This window comes from Urocampus carinirostris, chromosome 3 (genome assembly GCF_059441175.1).
Source record: "Urocampus carinirostris isolate Australia breed hairy pipefish chromosome 3, RoL_Ucar_1.0, whole genome shotgun sequence".
Lineage (NCBI taxonomy): Eukaryota > Metazoa > Chordata > Actinopteri > Syngnathiformes > Syngnathidae > Urocampus > Urocampus carinirostris.
Genome location: NC_142351.1, coordinates 17134085 through 17143593, shown reverse-complemented (window position 1 = coordinate 17143593; position 9509 = coordinate 17134085).

Sequence of the window (9509 nt, the reverse complement as noted above, 5' to 3'; positions counted from 1 at the left end):
AATGTGATTTAAAATTTCGATAAATTGCTTGTTTTGACTCACAAATTGATAATACCCATTTACAAACCGAATTCATCCAAAAGAAATGCACTTCCAAAACAAGATCACTTTTATACTTTAGTGATCCACTAGATGGCTCTTAAACCACAAAAATGGCATAGGCTCCCCAGCAGCCCTTTGGCTTTCATTATGGAGGTGATCATTTTCAAATTTGGGGGGAAAATCATTTTATGAAAAGTCGGTTACACTCCTGCAGTCAGCTTTGCAGTTGCAATGGACACAATGGGAAATACGATAGAACAGGGGTCTCCAAGGTGATGCCCGCAGACCTCTGTTGTAAATAGTTTACCAGTGCCGGGTCATTGTGATTTTCTAGTAAAATTGTTTTTTCTTTTCTTTTTTGACATATTTTACTTTTTGGTAATACAATAATAACATAGTTATAACATACGTTCTTATTTGAGAAATGCATATCAAACTGGGTGTCCCTAGCGCAATTAGTTACTAAAATCAGCTCTCGGCTTAAAAGGTTGGGGACTCCTGGTGTAAAATGTTTCCTACCTTCTGCTAAGCAAAGACAAACCATTGCCAAGTACTAGCATTGGATTAAACTGTAAAGGAATCAAAAAGCCAAATGGTGTGGCTTTTGATAGTCATTTTCAATTATCGTTACTCAAATGCAAATATATGAACTATATATGAAAGTAAAATATTGAGCATTTAAACATCATTTGTTACGTGAGTTCCCCTTACCCATGGGCTCACCAAATGTGCCATGGGCCAAAGGTGTCACGTGTGAAGAGGGCAGCAGCCAAGTAAAAGGTACCTCGGCAGACTGATTCCCAGATACAAAAGCTGGTGCTACAAAGTAATAAATAACATCGCACACCCCACTTTTCAGTTTTTGTAAAAAAAAAAAAAGCTTTTAAAAATTATGCATTTTGTTCACATGACATTTGTGTCCCACTTGTTGTTTATTCAATATTATTAGACAAAAGCGTAAGTGTTCTAGTTTTACGTTGTTTCGATAGATACAAAGACTGTGCCAAGAAATGGAGATCTTTGAGTGGCTTGTACAAGCCAAGAAATATGAAAAGGGTTCACTGATTCCCCGTATCGGGGGCTATCTTAAAGCAGTTTTAGGGGGTCGGCTTATACATCATGTAAGCTTATATGCGAGTATATGCGGTAATTTGTAATTACATATTTTCACTACTTTTTGGTGTCATTACTCTGGGGATATAACTGAATTACTTTTTAAATGAAGTGACTACTAGCTATTTTTTTCAGTGGCGGGTGGGATTGGGCAGGGAGACAGACACATAGGCTGTAATACAGATAGGCAGGCAGAAAGAGGGATTGTCAGGAAGGCAGAAAACCCAGCCATGGGTTTAAGACAAGAAAGCTCCTATGCTCTCCACGCATGGAGGATTCCACCCAATTTCCAGCACCCTTTGGCTTTACACACAGAGAAAGGAGGGAAGTCACTTACTTATAAGAATTACAACTACTGTCCAGGAGGAAACAACAGATCTGCGGTAAAATATCCAGAAGATGAGGCCCAAAGACAAACTCCTATCTGAGTACCTCTGGCGGCAAAAGCCCAGTGAGGACGAGTTACCGGAAAGGCTAACATTGATGGACAAGCCCTTGCATGGGATAATGGTGTACAAACCAATTGATGAACATATCTTGTGCGTGGGCTGAAAGACAGCACAGGATCAGATCCTTAACACCAGAGAAATAGAGACCAGTGTCTACCAGACAAGATCTCAATTGGAGGTTGTCCGAAGCAGTCCTGAGACAGTAAAACTCCTCATGGAAGGTTGCAAGATGCTGGCAGGCAAGGCAAATGTGACATAGACAGGTAACCGCTATAGTGTACAGGAACTTCTGTACTAAGTAGGGAATGGAGGTCCCTGGGTCAAGAAATCCCCGAAGGTATTCGGCAACAAACAGGCCAAGATCCTGTAGGACTTTCAGATCTAGACTGACAAGATTGTGATAACCAACGTGACATAGTGGTGGTGGCCAAACGTCCATCAAGTAAAGAGCTGCTGTGATTTGTCAATAATTTATCCTTGTTACTCTTGTTCGTTTTAATGCTTAATCCACTTTAATATAGACTTTACAACATAGGCCCAGTTTGGGGTATATACTTTTTTTGATATTTAATGTATTAGTGATATCTTAAGAAATTAATACTTCCATGACAATCGATATCTTAATATATTACTAAATTTATTCTTTGTCTGTTTTCAATATTTGTTCTAGCACACCACAGACCATTATGACACCATCCCCTGATCTAAAACCTACATGAGGGCAAATAGTACACAGATATTGTCAACATAAAATATAGGTTATTCATATATATATATATATATATATATATATACCACAGCCATATCCCCCTAGTGGGAGGTGGCTAGAGTCATTTCTGACTCTTTTTTTGGGAGATTAATTTAGAGGAGGGGATTCCCAGCCCCCTCGCTCAACCCAACTGAGGTGTTGGAAGTCATTAGGTGACCAAACCCCCTAATGCTGAACGCCAAGCAGGAAGGCAATGGGTACCAATGTCAAAGTCTTAGGCATGACTCGGCTGAGGCTTGAACCACAACCTCCCAGTCTCGGGGCGGGCGCCATATCCCCAAGACCACCGAGCTGGTTATTCATATGCTATAGAATATTAGTGTGTTTTAAGCTTAGATTTAAACATTTCCTTTGAGGTTGCGGATCGAATCTCAGGGGGAAGAGCATTCCACAGAAGCTTGGGGTGTATTTCTCCGGGACGGTTCGATTTTATTTTCTGCTCCAACGGCAAAATATGCCCCAGGTGGATCCATCCAAAAACATACTGGCTTAAGTCTATTTTGTTTGCAAACTACATACGACCAACTCTTGTAAACACACAGAATGCAGCTATTGGCCTCACTTTTGAGATCCGGAAAAATGCACACATCTTAGTTGAATTTGTTAAGTTACATTACGAAATCATCCTTAGAGGTCATGTTCGCATTCAACTTTTATTGGTCAATTTGTGTAATGGCGTCGCTTGTGGTTGGCCCTGTTCCAATTAATAGATCTGACAGCGCTGGTTTTCAGCCAATCAGAATGCGAGGCAGACAACTGCCCAGTCCCTTTTGTATCACACACAAGCATGCTAGCGGCTTTACCATTAACTCAACGTGCATAGGATAAATGGGAACGGTAACAAAGTTATTTGTTCTACAGTAATTTTTTTTTTTTTTTTATTACGCTGCTTTTAGGTCAGTTATTTGTCAGTATGAGAAGTTTGTGAGTTACTGCAGCTGCTTCACATGCACTTTCTTTGAGTATATCACTGCACCCTCATTAGCATACCTCGTTAGCATATGACAAAAATAAATACAATCCAAGATGGGATTTTGTAATTAAGTAAAACTTGTAGATTTCTGAATAGATGGGATGTGCCGTTCGTGATCCAGTGTATGTAATTTGTGAGGCTCGTGATGTAGTTTACACATGTTCCTCGCGTAAGACTAGGTATGGGGGGAGATGACACCACTCGTTTCGTGAGTTTGATGTGCTGGGTCCCTCATTTGAATATCCTCGATATACCATTATCTCTCACAAATCCGAATTTATTTCTATGGATAGTTGATACAGGGCTACTGACTTCCTCATAGATCGCTAACATTTTTCATCAACCCTAAAATGTTATTGGCGTCTTTGGACACCTTGATGCCATAAATACAACTCCGTATATAATAATTGAGACCCTCTTTATCTAAATTTGGAACTTAATTTTGCATAATAAAGAAGACATGATATGGCTATGCTATCAGGAATAGCGAGTAAATGGTCGCTCTCTGTTGTTTTGGCTGCCCTATTTGCTCTGCGTATGATACATGGATACAGTAACTATGGTGGGCGTGGCTTAGCGCTCTCTGTCGGATCTATTAATTGAATTATGACAAAATGTGTTAAGGTTATTCTAAGTATGTAAACGTTTAATTCAGATGTCTCCAGAAATACTGTATGCCCTTTTAAATTTAATTGTTGCCTGCATGTAAACGCAGTAACAGATAACATTGTTCAGGGTTGTGCAAATGTGGATGAAGAGAAAGAAAAAGAAGATGGAGAAGCAGGAGAAAAGGGGAACGATAATGGAGAGAAGAGAAGAGAAAGATGAAGGAGAAGAAAAGAAGATGAGGATAAAGAAAAATAATAAGAGAAGTCAAAGAAGAAAGAGATAGTAAGGGAAAGGAAAACAAAAACAAGAAAAAGAGGAAGTTGAAGGAGGATCAGAAAGATAAGACAGTAGGTGGCAGTTTCATAATATTACATTGTTTCGAGCCCTTCCCCCATTGTATGCATTTTCCACAAAATAATTGAGTCATTTTGTCAAAACAAACCCACTGACATATTTTTCACAACCCGAGACAAGAACTCATAGGACACACACATGCTTGTTTCCATGACAATGTAGTGGAAGAGGTTGCAGTGGCAGGGATAAATTCTTAAGTACTGGATATTGAAAAAAAATCAGAATGGGGTAGTGAAAATCTAAGGGTGGCTACCCTGAGAATGATAAAAGGACCTTTCCTAAACAATATCAGCCTGCATATATACATTGTTATGGTGACAGGTGCAATCATAATATATGGTGCAAGGCTGTCCAGGCCATTTCAATTCTTTTAGTCATGGCAATTCAAAAAAATGAAAAAGCTGTGAGCGCCCGAATGAAAACATCTGCACATGAGGCTGCGACACAGGCGGGGTCAACGAGGAAAGAGTCTCCATTGATGCTTCTCCATCACGCCTCTTACATGTGCTCTCATCAGGCAGTGTAATTGCGTTTTCTGAATATATTACAGAATAGAAGAGTGCTCTCTCCATAATGTATTATCATTTGGAAGTAGCAAACCACAATTTCCCCCATTTCATAACATGTGCATTGTTAAAGCGGACATGTTTTGCTTGTTTTGTCGTCTTTTCCTTTCAGGAATCGATGGCAAGCACGGCTTTCGTTACCCTTATTGCTGTGTATAGAGCGCTGTACATGAGTGCCGTTGGGCAGGGCTGTGTCTTAAGACAAGCGCAACTACAGACGAAAGAACAGTCTTGTTCCTGTTTCCTCCCTCCTATCTCTCTCAACCTTACCTTATTTGGCCACTTCCGTGTTCAATTTTCATCCTTACAGCTGTGGTCACTTGTCCTGATTTCCCCACGGTTTCTCCTCTTATCACAGTTTGTTCTTTTCTCTTTATAGTACTTTGTTCCCTTGGTTCTGTGCTTGTTTATTGTTTTCTATATCACGTGCCATGGACACTTTTTCTTCCAGTGTACTGAATCATTGCCTGCCCTTCTGGATCGCAAATGCCGCCTGAAACTCTTGGACTGTCTCCTTTGATGCTTGGGTTTATTGGGACACCAACCACTTGTCTGCCTCGACTGTTGCTTCTGGTGTTTTAGATACTGTTGCCCTGCTACCTGACTTTCTGTGTGCCGAACCCTGCCGCATAAATGACATTTACTGCACTTATCTGCGTTTCTGCACTGTTTTGCACCACCCAAGTGGGTTCTTGACACTGGGTGTGGCAACCAAACAAGTATAACACATATCCGAAATCTGAGATCAAATAAAAGTCAATTTTATTTGTCAATTTTTTAAATGACATACAAGTAAATGAAATTCCATTTCACGGTCTGCCATGCGCAGACGACAAGTGACAACAACAAAGTGCAAATACACGGAACAGTCCTTTCTTAAAATAATACTCAATAAAAGTGCAAGTGACTTTTTTGCTAATAGTGCTGTTTCAGCTCAACCTCAGTGGAATTGTTTAAATCCAAGCATAAAACACACTTCTATTCTATAGCTTATGAATGACTTATATTTCATGTTGACAATATCTGTATTTTTTGTTATTCCAACATCAATCGCAGACTGGTCATCCTGGAAGGGGGATTACCTCATGTGCGTCTCTTTTTCAAGGTTTCTTTATTCACCTCAAGTTGCGGTTTTGAGTTTTTCCTTGCCCTCTTGTACGTCTTAGATCAGGGGATCATTTAGTCTGCAGTTTGCAATAATCTGTGGTCTGTGCAGCCCTTTGAGACTCCTTGTGATAGAGGGCTATATAAATAAACATGACTTGACTTGACATTACAATCCAAACAGGTGAGCAAGTTTTGTAAACAAGACGGAAGCCTGGAGGTGGCGCATCGTTTTACTGTCCAAAAGCTCAGCTAGCTCCAAAACCTCTAATGCCTCATCCATGCTAGACCGCCTCCAAGAAAACATCGCCATGGTTTGATTAGCCAGGCAAAAGTCTTTAACGTCTCCTGGAAATGTCAGCCAAAACATCAAAGTGGCCACCTCCTTCATAAAGTCTTGATGAAAGACATTCTCAGCATTCTGCGCCTTCTATGTTGCTTGCTCACGGGCAAAATATCTCCATCTGCGCAACATTTCCCCTTTTTAAGTGGAGACAGACCCCAAACAAGAGTCAAGTGACATTTCTCCCTCCACTTCATAGCTGCTGTTGCAAGATTTTCTTGGATACTTACTTGCACATGACATGCATTTGCACTTACTTTATAAGGGACACCACACCGTTTAACATTTGACGACTGGATGTTGCTGTAGTGCGTAGTGCAAACTACAACAAGGTTTCTAGCTTTTGGGCGCACCTTTAGAAGCAAGATGGCGGACAAAGATTTCAGCTCCCTCTAGGTGAGCCTCATGTTTTGTGAAATAAATACATATTTCTTGACTTTTAGGTATTTTATAAAATACACATACAGTGAAAAGAATACGTGTTTGGACACCCTGCTATTTTGCTATTTCTCTCACATACAAATCATGGAGGGGTCTGAAACTTTTATTGCATGTGCATGTCCACCCTCGTCATATCGCTTTGAGAGCGGTGATCGACAGCAAGACAAACACACAAAAACAAAGAAAAGGAAAAAGTAGCAAAAAACACAAATAATTTGACCGTTGCCAACCCAAATGCAGAAACACCCAAATAAGTTAGGAACCTCGGCACTCAAGTTGGTCATGTTTTCGTCCCTAAGTCATGGTCATGTTTTCGTGACTCCGTAAGAAGTATATCAAGGTTCTAGCATGGCCCAGCCAGTCTCCGGACCTGAACCCAATCGAAAATCTTTGGAGGAGCTCAAACTCCGTGTTTCTCAGCTACAGCCCAGAAACCTGATTGATCTAGAGAAGATCAGCGTGGAGGGGTGGGCCAAGATCCCTCCTGCAAGGGGTGCAAACCTGGTGGAAAAACTACAGGAAACGTTTGAACTCTAATAGCAAACAAAGACTACTGTACCAAATATTATCATTCAATGCATCATTCATTCATTTTCTCAGGTGTTCAAATACGTATTTGCAGCTCTATCACACAAATAAATTGTTAAAAAATCATGCATTGTGATATCTGGATTTTCCCATTAGGTTTATCTCTCGCATAGTCTGAAATTTTCAGACCCCCTCCATGATTTCTAAGTGGGAGAAATGGCAAAATAGCAGGGTGTTCAAATACTTATTTTCTTCACTGTAGTGAAGCAGTGCTTTAATTACAACTTAATAAGGAAAGGAGTTATACATGACTGATGAAGGAAAAAGGTTATGAATGATACAATAATGACTAAATACGCAGTAACACATTTTAAAATCAAGCAATCTCGTGTATAAAATGCACAGACCATGAAGGCGGGCTACGACAAAACAAAACTTAAAGCTGGTGTGAACCAGGGATTTTTCCACTACCTCTCAAGTTTTGTGTTTTCTAAAGTTTCTCAAATGTTTTTTAATCACAATAATTTGCTTATTCATCATGCAGACAGAATCACAGACATTCATTTTCCCAATCTAAAATTGGCACATCTGATTATTGTGCTTCCTTGAGGTTCATTCAGATATGCTAATAGAGATATTGTTTCATGGGCCATTAAGTAGCGACATCAGCACACGCGCGAACCTCCCTCAAGAATCGGGTCATCCCAAGAATGATTCATTCTTCAGCTTATTAAACAGCCGTACGCGAACGCACACATGAACGAAAATGCATTCAGCGTGCCTCATTACATCCACGCCTGAACAGAGGAGATGACTGATGGGAAGCAACTGGCACACTTACTGTACTTGAACGCGTCATTGCCTTTCTCCTCTGTGAGGCCGTGCCCTCGCCGCCCTTCATTACAATGAGCTGAGGATATGAAGCTAATGGTTCATTAGAAGAAAATGTCATGCGTTAGCAAGCCAGAGGGGGAGCAAAAAAATTCTGGTGAAGGGGTTTCGTCTCTTCAGTATAGCGGAACTTTTTCACCCTGCATTAAAGGGACAGTGATTATTTTTTGGGCACTAGATGTCACTGTACTGTGTGGTGGAGCCCATCCCAGTTTCCGTGCAGTGGGCACAGGACACCCTGAACCAGTTGCCACAGGGATAACAGAGACAGACAACTCACTCGCTCATTTACACCGAGGGACAATTTGGACCGGCCAATCAAGCTGAAATTGATGTTTTTGGAATGTGGCAGGAAACCGAAGTGCTCGGAGGAAACCCACGCATACACAGGGAGAAAATGCAAACTCCGCACAGGCTGGTAGCTGGATTTTATCCCATGACCACAGAACTGTGCCGCCGACACGCTAACCACTCAGCTGCCGTGTCGCCCCATTTTGATATACATTTTTGAAATAACAACTTGTTATTACTTTTTTGTCATTCCATTAGAATAGAAGAAGAACAATAGAATATAATTTACTTTTATTGTCATTCTTTGTAACCATGCACACAGAACAAAATGTCGATACACCTGATCCGTACAGTTAAACTGTAGCGAGCCGATGCGGTTGCAGCCAAACAGGACACCGCCATTTTAGACCTAACCCCCCAATTACAACCCTTAATGCCGAGCGCCAAGCAGGCAGGCAATGAGTACCAATGTTGTAAGACTTAGGTATGACTCAGCCGAGGCTTGAACCAGCGACCTCCCAGTCTCGGAACGGGCGCCCTACCATCTCGGTTACCGAGATGGTAAAAAATAGAAAGGAAAAAAAAAACACGCAGGGACAAGCAAGATAAAAATGAACTAACGGGACATGCATGATGTCACTCTCCATTATTACCAGGTTGTAATTATTTGAACCTAATCCAACCACTAAAACATAATGGCAGTTAGAAAACCAATTTACCAGAAAATCGCAATGACCCATCACTGGTGAACTTTTTTTCAGAAACTGCAGGCTTCTAAGTTGTTCACAGTGGGCTACCTGGTGCTTCACGTTGGAGTCCCCTGGCGTAGTGCACCTGAAAACAGGGTTAAAAAGCACAAGGAAGAAAATAAACCACGGAGGCTCAAAGTGACCATACCACTTTATTTTTCTTAATTTTTTTTTGCCCAGGTTTTTGGGCTTGCTTTATTGCTCGGGGTGGTGATCGTAACAGCAAGATGGCGGTCAAATATGTCAGCTCCCACTAAGAGAAGCTCAGGTTATGCATGCTACATGCA